The 25,258-nt window shown below is 42.9% G+C and overlaps 1 pseudogene; it reads left to right on the top strand.

Annotated features, from left to right (window-relative positions):
* Nucleotides 1-25,258, top strand: part of LOC133884257 (uncharacterized) — a 45,216-nt pseudogene that overhangs the window by 17,477 nt on the left and 2,481 nt on the right.

Below are 25,258 nucleotides of genomic sequence, written 5' to 3'. Positions count from 1 at the left end.
AGTTCAATAATGAATGAATAAAGTTCAGTGTTTCTAATACATTGCTCTGATGTTCTTTTGTATATGATGGTATGCTGGCATGCCCGTAAATGTTACAAGTTTATACAATACACAATTTGAAGTCGAGTTTCAAATCCGTGAAATAGATTTCGAATGAGCAAAATAGATTGGCATGCCCGATGGGATGTGGTTCTCCTCCCTTCTTTGCTGCGCTGTGCTGATCGTCAAGATGGTCTCCCGAGTCTACAAGTGCTGCCTGCAAAGAGGTCATCGGGAAAGTACTAACCAAGAGATGTTGCTGTTGTAGGTCAATTCGTCCATGCCCGTGACTCGATTTCGACGATCCTACAGTTTAGAACACTCCCTCCTGTGGTCATCTTCCAACACGAGGGCACAGTTTACTCAAGGATGACGCATGTGCTAGCTAAAGCACCTGCAATGAACAGGTCTCAGAAGAGAGCTTCCTCACAAGTCAAGGATGAATGCCACAATGTCATCACTGAGGCCAATGCTATGTTGGAGGGATTGCCCCCTTGTTGAGAAGACAAAAGCTGAGTTGGCCGTGTCATTAGACACGGTTTGCAAGAACTTGCATTGAAGCATCACCCTTGCCCGTCCAAACAGAAGACTACATTTACACCAGAACTGCCAACAGAAGATCATCAAAGCCAGAGGCTCCGATAGTGGATCGCCTCTCATCTCACTCTAGTTTGCACCACTGAAGAAGAAGTGGATGCAAGTGAGGCCATTCCTTGCGCATGGACTCACCATGCGTCACGAGCCAGGCTCCCCACTCGGGAAGCCATAGTGGAAGAATTTATGTTTCAATGCCTTGGAAGGAGGTGCATGCTCTACAACCCCAGTCTAGCTGGCTATCATCACAGGGTGCCTTGCTTTCACGTTGGTGTGGCATCCCACCCATCTTTGGCTAAGGACACAAACTAGTTTGTTGTGCTTCCAAGCGAAGTGTCGTCACCTCGCCTAGATGAGCTGCAAAGATAGCTTCAACAGCTTAGAGACCAGATGAAAGGTCTCGAGAGATAGCTTCGTAGTGCTACTGTGACAGAGACTCCATGGGCTGGGGGCAATCCTTGTCCCACGAACCTTCATGAAAATCAAGCACAGAGGCTCCTCGGCAAAGTGGTCCTCCATCTTCATCCTATCGGCTATGCCAAATGTGGTCGCTTACTGGATGGGACCATGAATCACGGCATCAAGACTATGCAAGAAGGCCTTTTGGGCACGACTGGAGGCCCCTCTATGAGGTGGCGCGAGGCTCCTGCTCAATCGGCGCATCATCCTGCTTCACCTAACAAATATTTAGCCCCGTCTACTCTCAATGAGAATCAACGAAGGTGTGAATGAAGAAAGAGAAACTGGTAAGCCTAGTTCAGAGAACTACATGACCTTGTGCTACGCCACGTATAGGTCCGTGTTCGGACAGAAGACCAAGTCCACCTAGAGGACGGAAGGGTTAGTGTTCGGGTAACACCGAACCTTTTGCAGAACCCTAGGTACAATTTCCTCTTGGAACGTTTGGCTCCAAAGCCGTGCCAAGTACCAGACACTGGCACTACCTTTGTTTTAACAGGGCCTGTCGTGCAACAGCAAAGGGTCAAGCCACCTCCACCCTCGCCTATCATCTTTACCAAAGGAAGTGAAAAGCCAGCAATAGAGGAGAAATCTACAACTGCCCCCAAGGAAGTGGCACCACCATCTGCTACTGATGCCCCACAACAGCCTATAGAGCTTGGCTCGGTCGCTTCATCAAACTATGACACCACATCCGAAGGATAAAAAAAGTCCAATGACGGAGACGTTATGATGTGCGGCACCATCGGGGTCTTAAACCCTAAAGAATCAGATTCTGACTGAGAACCTCTTCCCATCACACATGAGCTAAAGTACTACTCCGAGGAAGAGATTGTGCCAAATCCAAATTCTTGTTTCAGCAGGTCCTCACAACTTGCTGCAAAACTATAGAAGGAGGCCATAGTTGCCCCGTGCTTTCCCGTATTCGGATGATGCAAGTCACTTGACCGGGGGGGGGGGGTCCTCTTTGTATGACCACCGCGACACTTACAGGAGTATTCCCTCACATTTGCCATAAGATAAAGAGCAGCTAAACACGGTGGCCACAAATTCTGGCCCTGATACACGCTTGAAGATGACTCCTCAACAACGAATAGAGAGTAGCCTCATCATATTCAAAGATGAGGGACAATATAGTCCTGGGGCTCATACATCAGACTCTCTTGAAACATGGTTTCAATCACCACACTACTCTTAGCTAGCACCTTCAGCTTTGTCCGGAGATGAAGGAGATCTAGAAGGCACAAACATTGCGCTTGTGAATATGGCCAACAAAAATGAAGGCGTTCACGAAGAACCACATGCAAGGACGGGTACAGTACCATCTACCATGCCTCTAGTGGGTATGAGTAGTCAACACCAGCAGTTACCTCCGCATCCGGGCATTCGAGATGAGCATAATAGTGCCCTTGGAAAACAAGTGAGCGAGCTGTCTGCATGAGTGGTCCAACTTTGCGCCATGATGATGCACATCACATCAGGAGGCGCACATCCACCACCACCTAATGTACTATGGGCTTCTCAAGTTGATCTGCAGTTTGCAGAAATTGAAGTTGCATCGCAGTTGTTGAATCCTTTTTTGATGGGGGAAGGAGGCATGCCTAGCCATCAAAAGGGCGCCACTCGTCCACACGTCGTTGCTGTGCTGGCAAATTCAGTAACACATCCTGCGCCGACCGTAACATTAAGAGATTACCACAGTATTGCAAAAGATGTGGTTAACAGAAGAATGTGTCAACTGGTGGCCAAGCAGTCCCCAAGACCATTAGAGAGTGAGCTTGACAAGCCATATGAAGCATGGCATGATCAAGTCGCATTCCCCGTGGGTTGGCATCCACCGAAGTTCTGTTTGTTTGATGGAACCGATGACGCCACTAAGCACCTCGTCTACTTTGAGTTGGTTGTAGAGACACCACGAACAACCCATCACTATTGCTATGCCAGTTCTCGACTTCCTTGACATGAGTTGCCTTCCACCGGTATAGCCGTGTACCTGTGGGTTCGGTACCCAGTTGGGTTGCTATGAAGGAACTATTCAAGTCACATTTCATCACCATGAAGAAAGACATCTCGATTCTAGAGTTGTCTCAAATCAAACAAAGGCGAGATGAGAGGATTGAAGATTACATCATCCCCTTTATAAACAACTATGTCCGTCTTGCAAGGGAGATGCACCCGGAAGACGTCGTGAAAATGTGCATCCACGGCATCTACAACATTTGTTGGTTAGTGTATCAAGATGTGACCCCAAAACATTCAGTTCACTTGGCGATGCCGTTGTAGCTACCAAACTTGATTTGAGAAAAGTACTAGACATCATGGAGATGTAGAAGAACAACGGCTCTGTCGACAATACCAGATGATTTGGGTCTTCAAGTACATCGATCGGAAATGGCAACAAGGCAAAGGCACCTGTTGAGTCAAACACTACGAGTGCCATTCCAGTTTTTGGCCCGAAGAGTGAGTGGCCAAGATCAACTATGCAACCTAATGCCCAAGAGATATTGAATAAGCAATATGTCTTCTGATGGAACCTCATCAAAAGTCTCTTCGAATAGATGAACGAGCAAAAGCTTGTGAATCTATCTACTCTGGCAAGACCCGAGTAGGTCACCATGACTCACAATCCTTTATATTGTCCGTACCATTGGTACGTAGGGCATGTTATTGAAGATTGCATCACTTTTAAAGAGTGGTTGCAAAGAGCGGTCGACGAGAAGAGGTTGGCCCTCAAGACTGAAGCAATGAATCCATATTAACGTACCGCTAATGTGGTAATGGTGAGACATGATGGTTCATCATCCATTCATATAAATGAAGAAGAAGAGTATTGGGTGCCATTTGCTCAAGTAGAAGATCAGTTCGAGAGGATCTGACTCACGCTCGTCACTCATCAAGTGAGGGGGAAACAGTGGCAGCAGGTGCCACAAAGGCACCCTCTAAGAGCCCTATAATCAAGCTATCAAGCCAGTCCTTCTCCAACACCAGTGTAGGTTGCACGGCATGATCCAAGTTGATGACGTATGTCACCTCGATTCGTTCCTGAGTCAGAGGGAGATGAAGCTTCACTGCGGAGAATAACTGTGTTGCCTACAGTAGGTCAGTTCTTTCTTAAGACCTGGGGGTAGCCAACAACACCAAGTGATAAACATTCTCTTGGTGCTAATCCATCTTCCGAGGTGGCGCCACGTAATGCCATCACTGCAAGTGAAGATGATGATGACTCAAACTCAGGAGTTGCGATTACTCCTGAAGAGCGTGAGGCCCTAGAAGCGGAAGCTACATCTGCTAAAGAGGGAGAAATTGAAGAAGTACATATGCATTTGAGAAACGGGAAAGAACTTCCAGGACCAGCAAAGCATCGATAGTCTTGGGTTAAGAAGACCGAGGGGTTACAATGCTCGAAGCTCCCTATTCAAGAACTCAAGCCTTCATCATCAAAGGCGCAAGCTAAAGAAGATGATGACATGGAGTACAATGTCATTGCTCATTTGAAGCGCATTCTAGCACTATTGAGCATCTATGATGCATTGATACTCATGCTAGACTTGCGAGAGGCCTTAATCAAGGCCCTTCAAGCTCCTCACGTATATGAGATGGCTATGGCCAACACCGGCTCCTCAGCACCCTTGCTAAAGCTAATGAGATTTCATTCTCCGAGGAAGACAAAATGGTCGAAACCAATAATCATAATCGACCACTTTACATCAAAGGCAACATTGGGAGATTACATCTCCATCGTGTGCTCATAGACCCTGGCTAAACAGTCAACCTTCTACCTATTAGCAGTTTGACATGAGCCGGTTATACGATGGATGATCTTGAGCCGACCAGTGTGGTCATATGTGGTTACGACAGTAATGGGAGCAAGGTGTTGGGCTCCATCACCATGAAATTACAAATGTCCACTTTCAGCTTTATGGTGAAGTTCTTCGTCATTGAGTTTGTGACATCCTACTCGGCGCTATTGGGTAGACCCTAGATACACAAATACCAGGTTGTCACCTCTACGTTGCATCAGTGCTTCAAGTTTATGGATAACAAGGGAGATCAACACCGAATCATCGGTGACCTCTTCTCGTATACGGTGCAAGAGGCGCACCATACAGATGCCAAGTATTCTTCCTAAGTGCCAGTGGAAAAGAACGTTTGGGTCGCTCCACCCCAGCAGTGGATATTGTGATTACACCCGAGCTGACGTCCTCCAGTTCTGAGATGGAATTTCTAATCACACCATGCTCAAGACAACGAGGCTCTTCCCATCACGTTCGTGATAGTAGGGACCGATGAAGGCCTCGATTGCACGCTCCTGTGTCTCAATGACAACAAGGAGGGGGCAATCAAAGAAGACAATTCAGGCATGTTCTTGAGTTGGAACTCCGCGTTGCATCCCTCCATGATGCCCCTAATTGTTGTGAACTTGGAGGCCTCTTCGTCAACATCATCAATGACTACTACTATGACGATGTCAAAAGCTAGGCCCTTGATAGAGGTGCCTTCTACTAAAGTTGAAGGGAACAAACGTTCCTTGATACTTTTTGATTATAATGCTAATACAAAAAAAACCTCTTGTGATAGCGCATGAGGGCCCAACAGGTGCTCCTCCAGTCACCGCGCAAACACTCTAGGTGCCTAGTGAAGCGGCTGCCTCTACACCCCCTGAGCATAAAGAAGGGAGAGTGAAGAATATAGTCGCCAAGATAGAGAAGATTCTGAAGTGGATAAAAAGGAAATCATCGGGACTTTGAGGGTTGCACCAAACATGGTCCTCTTACTCGAGAAGCCTGTAATCAAGTTGCAAAGGAACCAGCAATTGCCATATCTGCCTAACGTGTGTGAAGAATGGTGGAGCCAGTTAGAATGACTCATAAAGAAGGGTCATCTCCCTTGTACTAGGCGAAGACTGGGGGCACGTGGATGATGAGGAAATGTCATCTGATGAAGATGACTCGATCGAGATATATAAAGTCCCTCATCATCCTTGATCGTTCTGCGCTGCTGCTAACAAACGACATGGCTTGAGAGATGAGAAATATCTCTTGGCCAAGATACATGAAGCGACCCTAGTTTGTCATGGATAAATCATCAATGCTGCCCCGGCTCCTTATCAGTTGGAGGTTGGCGGGCAACAGACTTTAGAAGAGTTTGTAGAGATTAATCTTGGGAGTGAGGATGATCCTCGCCCCACTTTTTGTAAGTGCTATGCTCTCACCTGAAGAGCGTGAAGATTATAAAAAAAAATTAACAAAATATCGAGATTGTTTTGCATGGTCATACAAAGAAATACTAGGTCTTGATCCACGTGTTGCTGCTCACAAGTTAGTGACTGATGCTTAGTTTCATCCTATTAAGCAGCATCCACGACGCTTCTGCCCGAAGTTACAAGATGACATCATTGCCGAGGTTGATAAGTTGATTAAAGCGGGGTTCATCAAATAGGTGCAATATCCTCGATGGCTCGCTAATATCATTCTGGTAATGAAAAAGAACGAGCAAGTCTAGGTCTATGTAGACTTTCATGACCTGAATCGCACTTGCCCAAAAGACGACTTCCCTATTCCGATCATCGAGTTAGTGATTGATGCTACTACAGGTTTTGGAGCCCTCTCTTTGATGGACGGGTTCTCCAACTATAACCAAATTAAGATGGATCCATAGGATGCCGTTGACACGGCCTTCAGGACTCCGAAGGGTTATTTTTACTATACAGTAATGCCCTTTGGTTTGAAAATTGTAGGTGCTACATACCAGCGCGCCATGACGGTCATCTTTGATGACCTCATCTATCAGTCTGTAGAATGCTACATTGATGACTTGGTGGTTAAGACCCAAGAGCTAGAGCATCATCAAGAGGATTTGCGTGTCATATTCGAGAGACTACGCAGGTACCAGATCATGATGAACTTGCTCAAGTGTGCCTTCACCATCCAATCTGGCATCTTCCTAGGCTTCATCGTGCGCTACCAAGGCATTGAGATCAAGCCTAAGAAGATAAAGGTGATCCTCAAGATGCCTCTGTCGGAGAATTTAAAAGAGCTCAAGTCTTTGCAAGGAAAGTTAGCATACATCAAATGCTTCATTTCCAATTTGTCTAGGTGAATTCAGCCCTTCTCCAAGCTCATGAAGAAAGGCGCGCTATTCAGTTGGGATGAGCAATGCCAATACCATTCCTTTTCCTTGCTTAAGGAGGAATGTTCCAACAATGAGGCTGAGTATGAGGCCCTCATCTTTGGGCTACTTCTCCCACTCGCCATGGAAATACGTATTCTTCATGCGTACAAAGATTCTCAACTCATTGTGAGATAGGTTAATAGAGTTTATGAAGTGCGCAAGCCGGAGTTGGTTCCATATTGGGAAGCCACTTGCTCAAAGCAAGAAATTTGAACTCGTACACGTCAGGCACGTCCCTCAAAGCAAGAATGCTTCAGCGGACGCTCTTGCAAAGCTAGCTACAACCCGATGGGAAAGCAGAAGTGAAAATTGATGAGAGATGGCTTCTGCCCGCCGTACTCGAGCTCATCCCCGAAGACCACAAAGTGAACACGGTGGTGACTACTGATGTTGATGAACAAGATTGACACAAATCTTTCTTAGATTATTTCAAGCACGATGGTCTGCCAAGTGACCCCATTGCAAGACACAAGTTGTAGAGGCGACTCCCCTCATACATATACCAAAGCAAGATTCCTGTATCGACGATCTTATGGGCATGAGATGCCGCTTCAACGCCTGTACCGAAGAGAGGTTGATAAAGCCCTGAAAGAAGTACACGCAGGGGTTTGCGGTGGTCATCAGAGTGGGCCAAAGATGTACCATAGCATAAAGCTTTCAGGAGGTTATTGGCCCGATATGATGATCGATTGCATTCAAGTGGCACGGTCTTGCTATGGCTGCCAAATACACGTGGACTTCAAGCATCGTCCCCCAGTTTCGTTGCACCCTACTATACCCTCTTGCCCCTTCGACGCCTACGGTATCGACATAATTGGCAAAATTGATCCACCCTCTTCTAAAGGGAAGCAGTTCATTCTCGTCGCCACTAACTATTTCTCCAGGTGGGTGGAAGCAATCCCTTTGAGGGAGGTGAAATATGACAACATCATCAACTTCCTCGAGCGTGACATCATCTACTATTTCAGAGTTCCTCACTGTATCACCTCTAATAATGGACTATCTTTCAAATCAAGTAAGATCTACAAGTTCGTTGAAAAGTACAAAATTCAGTGGAACTACTCCAAAGAGTACTACCCTCAACCCAACAGATTAGTTGATGCTTTTAATAAGACCCTTGTGGGCATTTTGAAAAAGACAGTCACAAAGCACAAGAGAGACTGGCATGACAATCTCTTTGAAGCATTATGGGCCTATCAGGTCACTGTGCATACTCCCACACAGTCAATGCCCTACTCGCTTGTCTTCGACATAGAAGCCGTTTTACCACTTGAGCTAGAGCTTCCTGCGCTTCGGATTGCCATACTTAATGAGATCACACAAGACAAAAGAGTTTGTCTATGGGTCCAAGAATTGGATGCCCTTGAAGAAGAACACCACAACACCCTCCAAAATCTTCAATTCTATCGACAAAACATGATCCGAGCATATGACAAGCTTGTCAAACCTCATGTATTTAGGAAGGGCGAATTAGTACTTGTTTTGAGGCCCTGATCATACTCACCGGCAAAAGCAAAGGCAAATTTGAGCCGAAGTGGGAGGGCCCCTACGTTTTAGAACAGGTCAATGATGGAGGCGCCTATCAACTCATCAACCAGGAGGGCATTCGTCCAATGCCCCTTACTAATGGTCGCTTTCTCAAAAAATATTTCGCTTAAAGCCGTCCTCCATTCCCCTTGGATCAACATTGAAAAGGGAGAACTCCGAAGCTCATTGCATGTTTTTCATAAATAAAGGGTGTCAATCCACCCAACAACGATCATGGCTTTTCTACCCATCGCCGAGTTGTGACTCAGGGTATGGTTACAGGACTCATCTCCAGAGATGCATGAGGTGTCGTGGCAGTTTTTAGTTGTGATAATAAACACACACTACATAGAAGACACATGTTCCTCTGTCTACGCTTGGGCGTCGAGGCTGACTCGTTCTACCTCCGAAGCGACCAACCATTCGGCAATCCTATACTCTGCCACCCCATCATTAGTTCACCGAGGGATGACTATAGGAAAAGAGCAAGAGAGGGCTACCTTCCTAACACAAGTCATGGGTATGTGTGCAGCTTCTTGCCACCCCGACGTGATAGAAGCAAGAGCCTTGTTACACAAAAGTTGCCCACGAGATTTAGTACCATAGAGCGTGGATGGTGGAGTCTCAAAGGCATTTGTGATCCCAAGATGAAGCTCAAGTTCAAGTGAATTCAGAGACCTGATGAAGGTCAATCAAGTTCAAAACACCCAATCGAAGGTGTCACCAAGTCAAAGCCCTCCCAAGATTAAGGGAGAAGTGCAAATAAATGTGCAAGAAAGTCACCATCAATAGGTGGCATGAAGACTGCGAATGCCGGAGGGTGACCATCGTTCACCACCCTCGTAGAAAATGGAGGCAACAATGCTGCAGCTTACAAATACAACCCCTAGGGAGTACGAGATTGTCAGCATGCTCTAGCTGAGGAGGTAGTTTTGGGAGCCCCCACCATTTTCATAAGTACATTCAGACATGTGTTCTTCACACACGAACACCAAACATCATACAACTAAAAGCAACTGTCATGACTCTTCGTCATCTTCAAAGGAAAGAGTCTATTGTGGTCATATTTTGGGGTCACCTCATAGCTCGGTGACACAAGAAAAGCCCATATTTTAAACATCAAATGCATCAAAAAGGACTATTAGAAAGCAGTTCCCTTTTTATTATTAGTTAAACATTTTCTCATAGCTATTACAGCTTGATGAAGCAGAGAAGTATGCCATCTTTGCATTTACAGATCTATGAAGTCTTCAATTTCACTAGCTGACACCTCCCAAGGTCACAGTTGAATCTTTAATCATTCTCTACCTTCACTAGTTGGCACATCCCAAGGTCGCAGTGGAGTCTTTATTTATTCTATGCCTTCACTGGCTAGCACCTCCCAAGGTCGCAGTGGAGTCTTTTGTTCATATTACACATTCACTGGCTGGCACCTCCCAAGGTCGCAGTGGAATTGAGAATCCCCTCTGAAGTGGTGTCGAGTTTTGCTGCAACCAAGAATTATCTAGAGCAGTGAAGCGTGCTAGCGCGGTTCACGTGGAGCTGTGAAACCTTTCAACCCTATTGGCTGGCACCATGGCTGCTACATGGTCGCAATAGAGTTGATAAAATCTCTCCTAAGAGGTCTTCACTGGCTGGCACCTCCCAAGGTCGCAGTAGAGTCCTCCATCTTTTTATGACAACACTGGCTGGCACCTCCCAAGGTCACAGTGGATTCAAACCCTTTTCAATGATACTGTGCAGGCATCTCCTAAGGTCGTAGTAGAGTTGATATGTTTCTTTTGAGGAGTGATGTGTCTTTTCGCCACAAGTCAAAGATGATCATCGCTGGCTAGCTCCGCAAAGCGGATGCAGTGAAAAGCTCCCGGGCGATACTCGACAACTGTTTTATTACTTCAAGTGTATGAGCACCAAGTCAAGCCCTCGCTCCTTTCCCTCGCATGAGCTCAACTTGGTGAGGGGCATTATATGATGCCATTTTGTAATATATTTGCACCAGTGTACATAAAAAAAGAAAAAAAGAAAGAAAAGAGAGAAAATAGAGGAGAGGGAAACCTGCTGGCCCAACTCCTCTTGGCCAGCTCAGCCCCTCTCCTTTACCTGGCTAGGCTGGCTCAGCCCGAGTCCGAGCTCCCTTCTCCCTCTCCTCTGCACTAGGTCAACTTGCCCAAGTCACCCCCTTCGTTATCCTCTCCTTCACCTGGTTAGCCCTAAGGCACACCTCCACTGTTCTTCTTCTTTCCCCCTCGCTCTTATCCGCTCGCCCCTTTCTTCTCCTCTCTCACCCGGTGCCACCTTTCCCCAGAGCCTGGGCTCGGCCACGCTGCACTACCTTCATCAACAGCTGGCTCGATCGTCCCGCATGCCTGCCACCTCCACCTGCTCCCCATGTCACGCTACTCCCGTGCCCCTGCTCCCTAGCCCCATCCCGCCGAGTCGCCTCTCCTCGTCTCCAACTCACCTCAATCCAAGCCGCCTGGCCACGCGCACCCCGTTTCCCCTCTACTCTGGCCGGTGGGCCGCCGCCACGCTCGCTCATGCTTATCTCTTCCCCGTTCTTATCTCTTCCACCAAACCCAAATGCCTTGATCCGATTCCTCTGCAAGGGAGCCCTAGCCACCGCTATAAAGGGCCGGGAAGGGGGTGCCCACAGGGGAAGAAGTAAAGGAAGAGGCGGTGAAGAAGAGAGAGAGCTAGAGAGAGAGAAGAGAGAGAGGAGAAGGGAGAGATCCAGAGAGGGAAGCCATAGAAAAAACTTTGCTGCACAGGTCCACCCACTGCCGCCAATGGTTGTTGTCATTGATGCCCGTGCTAGTGGGTCCTTGCTGTGACCCATTTCCCCTTCTTCATCTTCTCTGCTACATATGGGCAATGCCACTAGCCTTGTTGCCGTACAGGTGTTCTTCGGTCGGCGCTTGCACCGTGACCGTGCGAGATGTAGGTGTTATTCCAGCCTTTGTGCCATGGCTATGTGAGCGGAGATATGCCAGCCTTCGTGCCGTGGCCGTCGGTTTCTTTTGATTTGTGTTTCGACTAGCCTTCGTGCCATGACCGTTGAGAGGTTCTTTGGCTGGTGCTTGCGCCGTGGTCGTGTGAGTTGCAGAGGTGTTTTTTTAGCCATGCCGGTGTTTGGGCTATGCTTCTGCACACGTTGCCATCGAGCCGTGTGCCATTGTTGGTGAGATGCGTGTGCCCGCGTCCGTGTGGCCCGCTGTTGGTTTTTCTGATCTCTGGTGACCTCAGGCCGGCGCTTACGTTGTGGCCGCGTGAGATGTGTGTGCCCGTGTCCATGCGGCCCCCTATTGTTTTTTTGCTGATTTCCGGTGCTTTTGATTTGGGGTTAGCTTCAGTCGGTTTTGTGCCGTGGCCGTGGGAGCATGCATGTGTCTTGTCAGGCAGGAGTCAGTGCCGTCGAGCATTCCCACCGGCTGGGAACCTGAGCGCCGTCGTGCCATGCTTTGGTGCTGTCGATTGGAGCTTTTCCCACACCCCTTTCTTTCTGTGTTGGCTGGCTTGGTGATCTATGGCTCACCGTGTTCTAGAGACCCGCTGTCAGCCCTTTGATCTCTGTTATCACCAGGTTCACTGTGTTGGTGTGCATGTGCTGCCACCGTGCGTGTGTTGGTGGCTGGGTGATTTGAGTGTTGCTGTGCTTGATGATCCAGCCTAGTCACCGTCGATCTATGGTGCATGCTGTGTGCTCTATTGAGTTGCTGCCCCGAACAGCCTGCCAATGCTATGTGCTGCTATGGTATTCATCTGATGAACTGTGGCTTATGTTTAGCCCCAGTTACTGGTGAAGCATGTTGTTTTATATAGTGGCCAGTTACTTGTTACTGTTGATGGTTCTATATTGTCACTGTTGATGCTAATCAGCCGTGCTAATTTGATGCCACTGGTTGATGCTTGGGGTTTCTTGGCATAGGCTCGGCTTAAGGATTATCGGCTGGGTGTTTTATTTCTGTTCCTTATTTTTGCTTTGTTCAACTGCCGGTTGGAACTGTGGGCTTGATAGCTTTGCCCCTTGGCTAGTCAATTCATGATTTTAGGTGATTGCTGCATATTGTTGGTGATTTAGCATTGTTGATAATCGCTTGTTGACAGATGTTTTCTTCTGTCCTGTTAACATTTAAAATAATATGGCCGAGCAGGGTGAAGCTGTCATTGATTTGAGGATGTTATGGCCCTAAGATTTTACAGGGCTGATGTATTATGATATTCTTTGACTTACGGCTTGATGGTTCAATCATGCTGCTAATTGACTTGTGGGTGTAGTGGCTCAAGTTCTTGTTGGTACGATGCCCGTTATTGCCTTCGCACTGTTATCACCAGTGATGACCAGAAAGTCAAGTTGTTGCCTGCTGCCTTTGAGACTTGGCTGATGACTAGCTGTGGCTTGTTGTTTGCCTACTCTTTGATGCACTATTTTTACCTTTTGCCTATGTGGCGTTAGCCTTTGTGACTTGTTGCCTGCGGATATGGCTGATGACGCTGATATTATTGCCTATGGGATGTTGTTGAGGTCAGGAGGTGGTAGATAGGAGTCTAGAAACATTGTGCAGTTCATCGGGCTCCCATTAGGTTGTAGCGGGTGAACTGTCTCCCGTTAGGTTGTAGCTGGTGAACTACCGTGCACCTAGACTCTTCTCCCTCCACTTTTCTATATTATGAGGTTGTTAAGCCGATGATGATCCGATATATATAAATAGTCCATAAAGCTCATGCTAGATTGTTATCCTATTTCTGTTTTTATTTATTTATAACACTTACTTTATTCTATTTTGATGCGTGTGACTACAGCCTTGCAGACACAGAGACAACATCTATGTGACAACCACCAGCAGCTTAATCAGAGGTTGCCCGAGAGACGGACGTAATTAACTGGAGGCTTCACGAGGCCACGGGAACTAGGATGAAGTAGTCACTAGATTGTCAGCTAGTCAGATAGCGTGTGCATATGTGTGTGGAAAAAATATTGTAATCAATGAAACTTGTACTTTATGAGTTCAATAATGAATGAATAAAGTTCAGTGTTTCTATTACATTGCTTTGATGTTCTTTTGTATACGATGGTATACTGGCATGCTCGCAAATGTTACAAGTTTATGCAATATACAATTCGAAGTTGAATTTCGAATCTGCAAAACAGATTTTGAATGAGCGGAACACTCAAGAATCTGAACTCCAAGTTCAGAAAATCATCAATTTGCAATATATTGCAAATAACCTGCCATATGCATTTATTGACTGTAAAGGTGTCACAAAATCCTATAATCCTGCCAAAAATGTGCCCGAAAGAGTGAAGGTACCAATAAAAACCACTCAACTCCCTATTCATAAAAAAATGGGGACAAGTATGGCTACAAAGGAGGATACAACTTTTGCAAGGGCCAAAGGAAACGAGGAAGAAACCCTCTGAAACAGTAAGTGCAAGTCAACCTCAAGTTGACAGACATCTAATGGTTAGTATACACCTAGTGGATGGGCAACATCCACAACCCAGCTCAATAGTGCACTTAATTAATGATGCTAGGATATGGGAATACCCCGACTCAATCGTATTGAGAAATCACTAACAGTCAACAAGGGTACAAGATATTTTCACCAACTATCTAGATTCTGGAGAATCATATGACTGAAAGACTACAATTGTCGACACATACTTCTCCACTACAATTGCAAAGAACCTCCAAAATGATCTAGATCCCAAGACCATGGCAGAGTGTAAACAACGCTCAGACTAGACTCAATGGAAGGATGCAATCCAAACAGAGATAGTCTCGCTCACAAAAAGAGAGGTATTTACGAAAGTAATACCTACACCTCCAAATATTTTTCCTGTGGGATTCAAATGGGTTTTCGTCTAGAAACAGAATGAGAACAATAAGGTGGTGAGATGCAAAGCAAGGCTTGTAGCATAGAGGTTCATGCAGTCTTGGTATTTATTTCAATGAAACCCATTCTCCAGTCATGAGTGGAATCACATTCTGATATCTTATCTCATTGGCTGTTCAAAATCATCTATCTATGCAGTTGATGCAAGTAGTGACCGCATATCTATATGGGTCACTTGATTTGGACATATACATGAAGGTTCAATTCTGAATCCAAACACAAATCGCAACATATATTGTGTAAATCTTAATAAGTCACTATATGTCTTAAAGCAGTCAGGACGAATGTGGTACAACCGACTTAGTGAGTACCTTCTGTAGAAGGGTTAATCCAACAATGATGACTGTCCTTGCGTGTTCATCAAGAAGTCCTTAACATGATTTTTTATTATCTCTATGTATGTTGATGACCTAAACATCATTGGCAACTCACAAGATATCGATGAAGCACGTGATCATCTAAAGACGGAATTCGAGATGAAGGATTTGGGTAAAACCATTTTTTTTTTGGTCTACAACTCGAGCACCTTCCCTCGGGAATTATGGTACATCAAGCTATCTATATCCAAAATATATTAGAGAAATTCAATATGGACAAATCGTATCCATTTAAAACCCCTATGGTTGTTCGATCTCTAGACATGGAGAAAGATCCATTTAGATCACGGGAAGATGGAGAAGAGATACTGGGATCTGAGGTTCCATATCTTAGTGCCATTGGAGCACTTATGTATCTTGCAAATTGCACCAGGCCCAATATCACATTTGCAGTGAACTTACTAGCTAGGCATAGTGCTGCTCCAACTAAACGCCATTGGGTGGGAGTCAAGAATATCTTTCGATATCTCCAAGGCACCAAAGATCTTGGTCTATTCTTTCAGTTTCAAAGAAACCAAGATTCAAATATGATTGGATACACTGATGCTACCTACTTATCAGATCCCCACAATGCCAGATCACAGATAGATGGTGGGACAACTATTTCATAGAAGTTTTCCAAACAGACTCTAGTGGCTACATCCACCAATCATTCTGAAATAATTGCATTATTTGAGGCATCACATGAATGCGTGTGGCTTTGCATAATGATAAACCACATACAACAGTCATGTGATATTAGTTCCATTGAATCACCTACCATTATCTACTAAGATAATGCTGCTTGTGTTGCTTAGATGCAAACATGTTACACAAAGAGCAATATCACTAAGGATATTGCCCCTAAATTGTTCTATCCTCAGGAGTTACAACAAAGTGGGGAGATAAACATCTTATAAATTAAATCTTGTGATAATCTTGCAGATTTATTCACAAAGTCATTACCAACTTTGACATTTCAAAAATATGTTTACGATATTGGTATGTGTTGACGAAAAATGTGGCACGCCAACACACCGAGCACCTCGTGTGCAATATCCGATGAGCAGCACCCAGGATGCCCTGGTCATGGTGCTGTGTCGTCGGGCATTCGTCGTCACCCACGCTCAAGAGGGACTCCATCGGAGTGCGGGTGACCGGCGGCTTGTCTTTGGTTGTCGAGATTAAGAACATGAAGCAATATAGATGGGAAAAGAGAACGAGACTACAGGAGCTAGGCAAAAGATGAAAGATAATGTAAATAGTGTTTGATTGATTGGTTGATGTCCTCAATCAGCCATGACCCTCTTATATTTAAAGGGCAGCAGGTCTTACTCGTAAGAGATCATGACTCCTAATTCAAACCGAAAAACACTTACATATATGATTTAACTATGCTTACCTGATCTCCAAACTTTCTATAACAAATATATATTTCCTATTTGAACACGTAAAACTTCCATATATCTACTCGAATACGCTTTAATGTAGTTCGACCTTCTTAGATTCAACCAACTCTTTCGTTTGTCTAGAGACCAACTGCAAGAACAAACTATGAACACTGATCGCCTTGTCATTAGTCATGATCACTAAATCACTGTTCACTTGTCGAATGTTACTGTACACTGGTCAGAAATCACTGTTTATTAGTCGAAAGATACTGTGCATTGGGCGGAAATCACTGTTCACCTGGTCGAGCACTATTTGCATGGTTGGCCACTCTTCATCCGATTGTGGTACTGTTCATCTAGTCGCGGTACAATTCATTTGGTCGTAGTACTGTTCATCTGGTCACCCATTAAACCAGTCATCACTGCAATGGCTACTATAAATGCATAATCTTGTCATCAACATATGCCCCCCTATTTTTTTTAAGCTTGCTCACTGAAAAACATATAATCTCCCTTCTACCTTTCTTAGAAAGATGATCAAGACATCATCCATGAATACCCCTTAAGATGATGGTAACAAATACATCGGTCATTTTTCTCCTAAGCATCTTGCCATATACTAGGATAAAATTTCTTTAAGTATCATCCATTAATAGTTTTAGGCAGCTTCTCTTCTTGCAAGCTTTATAGCAGATACGAAATTTCAGGGACGATACTTACAATTTTTGTATGGACCTGCCCAACTCGGAGATCATTTGCCAAATTTTTTGTCCTTCGATCCTACAGGCAAAATAGTCTTCCATACAAGATCACTAATCTGAAATGGTGTTGCTTTTATCTTCCTGTTGTAGGCTTCTGCTACCCTGAACTTGTCTTTCTCGATCTCTCTCAACGCCTTCAACCTTTCATCTATAACTTCATCAATCTTGTCCATCATTAGATCATAATAATCCATAGCCGACAGGTTATTCTGCTCGACCAATCTCAAAGCATTAAGATTCACTTCAACAGGTAAAATGACTTCTTGTCCATAAACAAGTTCATACGGCGTTACTTTAGTGGCACCATGTCTAGATATACTATGTGCCCACAAAGCCTCTGATAGAACTTCATGCCATCTTCTGGGATGTTCCTCTATTTTCTTCTTGACAAGCTTAATCAAAATTTTATTACTAGACTCGGCCTGAGCATAATAAGGAGATGAATTACAAAGCTTAATTTTCAATGATTCGGCAAATTCACGTACCTGGTGCGACATAAGTGAGTACCTTGATTAGTAGTTAAAGTCTATGGAATGCCGAATCAATGATCAATATGTTCCAAAATAAAGTCAATTATCTCCTTATGTGTCATGTTCTTGAGAGGAACAACTTCAATTCACTTAGTAAAATAATCAGTAGCCACCAAAATAAAGCGATGACCTTTAAATGATGAAGGATGTATTTGGTCGATCAAATCCAAACCCTAACCTCAGAATGGCCATGGTTTGATAATAGGATGCATTATAGCAGCAGGAACTAATTGGATATCACCAAACTTTTGACATACCTCGCATCCTTTATAATACCTGAAGCAATTATTAAGCATAGTAGGCCAATAAAAACCAGGTCTCTTCAATAACCACTTCATCTTGCGGGTTGTGCCTCATATGCCTTCATGCACTTCGCCCATTGCAATTCTAGCTTCATCAGAATCCAAGCATTTGAGAAGCACACCATCAACAGTTCGGCGATATAAATCATCATTCAACAATGTATATTTCAAAACTTGCTGCCGAGTCTTTCTATCAACACTCTTGCTTGGATCTTTCAAGGAATCAATGAGATGATTTCTCCAATCTTCAATTTCAACAACTTCAACATTCTCTCCCAATGAAGAAGATACAACTGAACCCAAAAATTCATGTTCGGCTATACAAAGATCAACACTTTCAAGCATCAATTTTTCAATCACAAAGAATTTACATCTACCAACTTGATAACCGGATGCTTGTTGTGCTAAATCATTAGCTCTAAAATTATTACCTCTAGATACATGATTCATAGTAAAATCATCCAAAACAACAATAATGTCTAGACACTTATCAAGATAACTATTTAGTGATCCATCGAAACATTGATAATTACTGGAAACTTGTTGCACAATTAGCAACGAATCACCAAAAGCCTCTATGTTCTTCACATCCATGGAGCTCAAAATTTCTAATCGTAACAAGAGAGCTTCATATTCGGCTTGATTATTGGTAAAAAAATATTCTAGACGACAAGATGTTTCACCACCTCTAGGTGACACAAAAATAATACCAACACCTTGTCCAACCCCACAAACCGAACCATCAAAATAAAGCTTTCATGTTTTAACAGATATAAAACCGACATCTAAATCATGCTTATCATCAATCCGATGGTCAACAACAAAATTAGCTATAATTTGACCTTTCATAGATTTCAAAGATTCATAAGCGAAATCATATTATATAAGCGCATAAGCCCATTTACCAATTCTACCACTCAAAATTGGCTTTTACAACATATACTTAATCACATCTCAAAATTGGCTTTTGCAACATATACTTAATCACATCGGCTTGACATGCTACTACAGAAGTACTGGATAGCAAATAATGCTTTAACTTTATGCAAGCATAATATAGCGATGAGTATAATTTTTCAATAAAGATATACCTTGTTTCTGCTTCCGAAAGACATCGACTCAAATAAGCGATTGCATGCTCTTTACCATCAACTTCTTGTACCAAAAAATCACCAATCACATTATCTCCCGCAGCAATATATAGCTGAAAAGGTAATCCGGCTTTAGGAGCCCAAAACACCGGATGAGTAGACAAATATTTCTTAATCCCATCAAATGCATGACGCTGCTCTGCCCCCCAAGTAAATTCGGTCTAATTTTTTACCTGAAGTATAGGTGAAAAAGCATTGATTTTCCCGAGCAAGTTTGATATAAATCTTCTCAAATAATTCACCTTGTCCAGAAATTTCTGCATATCCCTTTTACAAGTAGGCACCTGAACCTTTTGTATAGCTTCTATTTTATTAAGATCTATCTCTATGCCTTTCTCATATATAATAAAGCCTAAAAACTTCCCAGCTGACACGCCAAAAGCACATTTGAGTGGATTCATTTTCAGACTATATCGACGCATCCTTTCAAAGGCTAAATGTAAATCGGCAGATGAACTCCTTTGACCACCACATCAAAGTGAAAATTCCAACTCTGATATGCTTGTCTCAATCCACAAATGGACTATCAAAACTTGCATAGCTTCCTAACATATTTCAGGATCATCAAAACCATTAGGTTGTATCACATACATGCCTTAACTTAGGTTTCTATAAAGGAAAGCCGTTTTGACGTCCATTTGCCATATCACAATATGCAGCAATCACTAGAAGGATCCCGGTACACTTAGACTTTTAGTACTGCAACGAGTAATATGTTTCATCTTAATCAATACTTTGAATTACCATGAAACTTCTCACCACCAATCATGCTATGCAGACGCGAATATTTCCATCAATGTTTACCCATTTTTCTTCAAATCCATTTACACTCAATAGTTTTTACGCCATTGGGTAGATCGACAAAGTTTCAAACTTAGTTTTCTCGCATGGATTCTAATTCGGATATCAAGCCATTTCTCAGAGTCTGGTCCCACCATTGCTTCTGTATAGTACTTGGGATCATTATTATCCAATAATAATATATCGTCCTGCTCCATGGTTAGGAACATAAGCATATTAGGTGCACGACTGACCCTTTTCGACTGATGTGCGGCTGGTGTCTGCACAACATGTTCTGCAACATCTAGTTGTAGTTCAATAGGAGCTGAAATATTTTCTGATGGTTCCCGAATCTCTTTGAGTTGCATCGTGCTCCCACTAACTTCCTTTGGGAGAAACTTTTTCTCTAGAAAAATACTATTTTGGATGACAAACACTTTGCCTTCTTCTTGGTTATAGAAATAATATCCTTTGGTTTCCTAAGATACCCCACAAAGAATCATTTATCTAATTTGGGAGTGAGCTTATCAGACGTCAAACGTTTTACATAGGCCTCACAACCCCATCCTTTAAGGAAACACAATACATGACGCTTCCCGGTCCATATCTCATATGACGTCTCCTCCATAGACATATGTGAAACTCCTTTTTAATGTGAAAACATCAATTTCTAGAGCATACCCTAGGAAGACAACGGAAGATCAGATTGGCTCATCATACATCGAACAATATCCAACAAAGTACGGTTCGTCCGTTTAGACATCAATTTCATGGAGCCATGTCATACGGAGTCAACTGTGAAACCATTCCACATTGTTTTAGATGACCATCAAATCATGGCTTAAGTATTCATCTCCACGGTCCAATAGCTGGAATGTAATTAGCTTGCCCGTATGATTTCGTACCTCATTCAAAAGCTCCTTGTACTGAGAACCACTTTTAGCTATAGAGCTCCTCATCCCACATACATCTGTATGTACAGGAGCTAATAACTCACTCGCCCTTTCTCCTAGATCAGTGAAAGGTAACTTAGTCATCTTGCCAAGTAAACAAGATTCGCACATGTCAAATTATTCAAAATCAAATTAATCTTAAAAACCATCTCTATGGAGCTTCTCCATGCATCTTTTACAAGCAACAACACCAAATAAAAGTGGGGCCAATCAATGTTATAGACTCACATATCCTCAAAATCCATTCACAAATGGATCATGACTAGACCAAGTTGCTAGAAAGCTAAACAAAATTTATCCACAATTATCTATTTCCAAAGCAGATTTTATGGTCATAGTCAAGTTAGATCGGAATAAAAATTATCCCATTCAAAACTCCGAGGATAATACTGAAGATATAGTGCCAATCGACCAACACAACAACCATTTGCTATATTGCCAATGCACATATCAACTTCACATCTTGCCAAAAACTCCAGTTTGATTCTAGTATCAACTATCCAAGAGTTACAAGAGAAAATGGCAAGATCCAAGTCTATATCATTGCAATCTAGAGCCAGAAGTCATACTTCCTTTCCTTTTCTCGAGAACTTCCAAGTATTCCCGGTTTTTCTTTGAACTATCATCATATGATTACGGCTCTTTAAGTGCTATGCCCCACTTTCTGAACATGTACACAAGTGAGGCATTCATGATCAAGTATCTTTTAACCAAGCTTGGTTCTCAACAAAACAATATGCCCTTCAATCATATTGAAGTCATATTCAATGTGAGGTAATGAACATAAATTGAGTAATCATGGCGTTTACCATAAACTCCATGAGTTACAAGGTAGCAACTTTGAGCTAGTTCATCAGAACAAGAACCTCTAGAACACATCCTTTGCATCATTGAGTGAGAATCAATGGTCACAATTTAATCTGGAATTGTAAAGGGAACTACTTCAAAACCTACAACAAAAATATAAGTAACGCTTCAACACTATGTTTCTGTGTATCCTCCAATAAAAAAATTATCAGAAGATACTCTCACTGTATGTTTTGAAATTGTTTCCTTCTAACGCCATACAATGGGACAAGATCCATATTCAACTAGATTCTAGTGAGCTTTGGCATCACTGCTAGAAACCTAGGTGACATAAGTAAGCAACATATTGCTAATCACATCTCTATGTGACTTTCACATCTCTATGTGACTCTTGTTTGTTGGATGACATTGAATGTCCCGGCGCCCAACTCCATACCCTAAAGCCCAAAACCATTTTGATAGGTTTGTTAAGTAAACCAACACTATACGTGCAGATGTCCAACATCCACCCTAATGGGTTAAGATAAATTATGGCACCCTACTTTGGCAGACCTACAAAAAATGATCAAAACCTTTGTAGGCGCAGCTATTGAAAGGACATCAATTACTCTTAATTTTTCTGAGGGAATCTATTCTATCATGGTAATCATATCCACCGCATATAAAACATGAAAGAATAGTATGATAGGAACAAAAAACATCACTGATAATCATATTGGCTGTGACATAGTATGGCCCCTTCATATGGTGATCTCCATTGCCATGGCCCCTGTCCTCTAGGTCATCACACTTCAAGTTTTCATGATCATATATATGGGGAACCGTCCAAACAGTATTCTAATTAATCATTAGGAGGATCAATAAACATAATCACAACCTCAATGATTAACCAGAATACCATCCCGGTAGTCCCGACACGTGTTTTGTGCCCAAGATTGTAACACATGACTTTCCAACTTACACATCACAACAAAGCTTAAGAGAGAGCAGGTAATTAACATTATATTACACGTTCTTAAGCATTCAACTATTTTCAACAATTTACAACAAAAGAGACAACTACACAACGAAAGAAAACCTATCAACACAAAAACTAGGCGGAGCCATATGTCCTTAGGCTCCACCCAAAAGCACGCCACAAGAGAGTAGGATGCACTACTCTTACCTATCACCGACATCAGCGAACACGAAGTAGCCAAACACGACTCCTCCTCACCTGCAAAACATGTAGAGCAGTTAAGTACAAAGGTACTCGTAAGACTTAATCCATATAGGTCACATATAAATAGACTGACTCTAAGGATTATGCATTGAGCCATTAGCAAGAAAAAAGGCCACAAGGTTAAGTAATTTACATATGCGAAATGCAACCTTTTGACATAAACCTGTGAGCATCTACTCTAGAGTGCCTAAACCAAAACTATCCTATAGACAACATCTAGAACCTAACTGTGACTGGAACCAATAACCCAACATACCAAACAACCACAAAACCTTCCCACGGAAACCTGTCACTCTCCGGTACGATGATCACTAAAGAAAAGAATACACCGCAATAAGCATATGATGAAATGCCATGAAATTATGCGTTATAATGCATGAAAACCTTTCTCTTAGCTAGAGAAAGTCATAAGAAGACAAGCAAAATTGGATTCACTAATTTTGGACTTGTAAAGAATTAATAGTAAATTAATGAAGCCTTAACCTAATTAATTCATCTTAAAACGTTAATAATCATTTAATAGATAGGGATATTTTTAATAGGTAGAGGAGGTTATTATGAAACCAACAAAATTAGTTTCATAATTTTTGGAGTACGGATAATTTACTATGAATTTTACAAGCCTCAATTCACCTGATGAATAGTACCTACGGAGCCTCCACGAATTCCTATGGAGACTCCGCATTTTTGCGGAGTCTCCAGAAAAATTTTCAAAGTCTCCGGACTTTCCAGAATAGCTGTTCTTTGTGGGGAAAAATGGCCAATTTAATTTGCGAGTTTCTCCAATCTAAAGGGAGACATGTTTGGGATAGTTTAGAGAGTCTAGAGTTCACTCATCAACCTAGCAACTTGATTCCTAATTCAATTTCATCCACAAACCTCAATTAGATCCAAAACCACAAGAACTCATGAACTTCACTCAAACTCGAAATCGATCAACCAAATGACAAATTGTTGCTGATGGAAGCTTAAGAGACTTACCCACTGTGCTTGTAGAGTTGGGTGACCGCCGGGTGATGAAGGAAACAGAGGAAATCGCCCGGGAGAGGAAGAAACCCGGTGTTCCTCGTGTTTCAACCCTAAACACCAAAAGACGTCAAATCCAGCTCAAATCCTCCAAGAAAACGAAAACGAAAACGAATTGGATGGATGAGAAGCTTATGAGCTAGGGATCACTATGGTACCACATGCTTACCTCGATTTTGCTCCTAGAGAGAGGAATCTGAGGGAGAGTGAGAGAGCTTGAGAGAGAGAGAGAGAGAGAGAGAGAGAGAGAGAGAGAGAGAGAGAGAGAGAGAGAGAGAGAGAGAGAGAGAGCTCCATTGGTGCTTGGCCGGTTGGGAGAGGGAGCATGGGAGTGAGAGGGAGTGAGGGGAGGGGCTGCTGCAACTGCGAATTTTATTCTTTCTTCTCCTAAATTTCTTTCTCCCATCCGATTAACTCGAAACAAATTGCTCTAGTGTGCCAAAATAATTTACCACGAATTTAATTATGACGCTAATGATGCATGATTATGTTAATCACGCGATTACAAAATTTGGAACGTGACAATATACTAGTCTATTACACCTAATAGCACTAGTCAAATTACATGAGAAAATAAAGCATCACAGGTCGGCACGCAGGCCATTATACAATAACATGACAATCTTTGACTACAATTAACCATAACACGCAGGCCATGAAAATTATACGCATGCATCATATACACATAAAGGCTATATTATTCACATCATTCCCTGCAAAAATAAGTTAAGCGCATAATCGAATTCTAATGGCACGATGTGAAAACGTTATCCTTAAAAGCTCTAGGCTCGAACAGCACGACGGTCCCATATACACATAAACCTCTAGAAATACATAGATCATATCTATGAAATTGCTATGTAAATTTCATTGAATCGATCACATCAAGTTGATTATGAGTTATTCACAATACCTCAATTTCCACTAGATCAATCATGTTGATCATCACGTGGGATTTTTTGGAAACAATGACTATACACACAACCTCGATATGTTGTTCTTCCAACTATGCAACATCGCGTGTTGTTAGCCCCGATGGTGATTAGTCGGTAGGAGCAAATCACACGCGCGGCCAAGTGGGAGATCGAGCTAATCATTTGGCCATATAGTTTCATTGACTCACATCTCATCTGACCCCTATTTCACCAAACCGTGCATCGACTGATCCATCATATGAACCAATCACAAGAACAATAATATATACAATCTATTATTACTACGTATCATATATATGTGACCGATCCCGATCAAAAGCTACGCATGTAGGCTCTGATACCATTATTGGGGAACGGGT

This window comes from Phragmites australis, chromosome 1 (genome assembly GCF_958298935.1).
Source record: "Phragmites australis chromosome 1, lpPhrAust1.1, whole genome shotgun sequence".
Taxonomy (NCBI): domain Eukaryota; kingdom Viridiplantae; phylum Streptophyta; class Magnoliopsida; order Poales; family Poaceae; genus Phragmites; species Phragmites australis.
This window is presented reverse-complemented; position numbering and strand designations above follow the sequence as displayed.